The sequence below is a fragment of the Lissotriton helveticus genome, chromosome 2_2 (genome assembly GCF_964261635.1).
Source record: "Lissotriton helveticus chromosome 2_2, aLisHel1.1, whole genome shotgun sequence".
Taxonomy (NCBI): Eukaryota; Metazoa; Chordata; class Amphibia; order Caudata; family Salamandridae; genus Lissotriton; species Lissotriton helveticus.
In genome coordinates this window covers 516,005,460-516,007,625 of record NC_136060.1, presented here as the reverse complement: position 1 = coordinate 516,007,625, position 2,166 = coordinate 516,005,460, and positions in this window count along the sequence as shown.

Genomic DNA, 2,166 nt, shown 5'->3' with positions numbered 1-2,166 from the left:
TGCGAACAGTTACCGATCGCTGCCCATTGATGCATAATAAAGTCTGGGACACGCTGAGAACAGTTACCGATCGCTGCCCATTGATACATAATAAAGTCTGGGACACGCTGCGAACAGTTACCGATCGCTGCCCATTGATGCATAATAAAGTCTGGGACACGCTGAGAACAGTTACCGATCGCTGCCCATTGATACATAATAAAGTCTGGGACACGCTGCGAACAGTTACCGATCGCTGCCCATTGATGCATAATAAAGTCTGGGACACGCTGAGAACAGTTACAGATTGCTGCCCCTTGATACATAATAAAGTCTGGGACACGCTGAGAACAGTTACCGATCGCTGCCCATTGATGCATAATAAAGTCTGGGACACGCTGAGAACAGTTACCGATCGCTGCCCATTGATACATAATAAAGTCTGGGACACGCTGCGAACAGTTACCGATCGCTGCCCATTGATGCATAATAAAGTCTGGGACACGCTGAGAACAGTTACAGATTGCTGCCCCTTGATAGATAATAAAGTCTGGGACACGCTGAGAACAGTTACAGATTGCTGCCCCTTGATAGATAATAAAGTCTGGGACACGCTGAGAACAGTTACAGATTGCTGCCCCTTGATACATAATAAAGTCTGGGACACGCTGAGAACAGTTACCGATCGCTGCCCATTGATACATAATAAATAGGGCTCCCGGTTTTCCGTTTTTACGGATAAATACATATAAATACAGACGGAAATCTATATTTCCTTTGTCTGTATTTATATATATAAACGGCAAAACACTGGCAAATGTTGCCGCGCTGCCGCTGCCTGCATTCATTTTTAAATCCCTTCAAATCAGTCTTTTGGCGCCCTCGTGTGGACAAATCGGCACATTGGCACAGGGTCTTTCCCTGCTGATGGAAGACGCCTTCCTGCCACCATCAGGTTTTGCACCTGCACCGGCCCTTCTCGACGTTCTGCATTTCCAGGGCTCCGCCACTCAAGCTCTGCACCACCCCGCCGCCGTTTGTACAGGCAAGGTAAGAGGCTTTCCCCTGCCCCCCCATGCCCCAGCATCAGCAGAGATCGTCTTCCGTTATCATGAGGGAGAGGTGGGGACTTTTATTTATTTTGAAATCCCTGTTTGTGCTGAATGCCACAGGGTGCCTTAGTTTATCGCGGTGGTGGAGGGACAGGACCCGCGCGCCATTCCACGATTGATGGCCTACTTAGCATTACCATGCTAAGTTGGCCATCAATCGTGGAATGGCGCGCGGGCCCTGTCCCTCCACCACCGCGATAAACTAAGGCACCCTGTGGCAATGAGCACACACAACAGACGGAGCATTGTGGCTATGCAGATCGCACAATTGTCTGGGGCTGGGGGGGGGGGGGGACGACAAAGAGCAATCCATGTGTGTGTTCACTTGATTTTGTCAAAGCAGTTTCATATGCGCGATATTTACTCGGACTGAGCACACGAGTCACCGCAAAGGTACAAACCGAAAGATGGCAAGATCATAGATGTGCACTAATTGTATTCTTGCAATAGCGTGGGGGCCTTGGATAAATGAAACTTAGCAGCGCTGGCGATGTTTGCCTTCTTGTGTGCACATGCCACAGGGTGCCTTAATTTATCGCGGTGGTGGAGGGAAAGGCCCGCCGAGGCGCCATTCCACGATTGATGGCCTATTTAGGATTAACCTCATGCTAAGTAGGCCATCAATCGTGGAATGGCGCGGGCCCTGTCCCTCCACCACCGCGATAAACTAAGGCACCCTGTGGAATTCAGCACACGCACAACAAAAAGACAGCTGGGGTGACAGAAAGAGCAGCTGAAATTATTAGCCTGATAATTCGGTCATAACCTTCTTACAAGATGACGTCAGCAGCACTGGCGATGTTTGCCTTCTTGTGTGTACAATGCAATTGCTTTTTTGTGAATCGACTGTATAGTTAAGTGTTTGAACATGTGCTCAATCCTCACCCTTCAGCAGGTCTCGCATTCATACTGTGTTTGTCACTGTGAATTGATTGATGGAGATAGGCCCCCTGCGAATGGCGCGATTAGAACGTAATTGCAGTTTTCATGCTGCAGTGTGTCACATACCGGCCCCCTAATAGAGCCTCATTGAAACAATTTTCTTTTACTGGGGGCTGCTGAAGCGATCCCACGC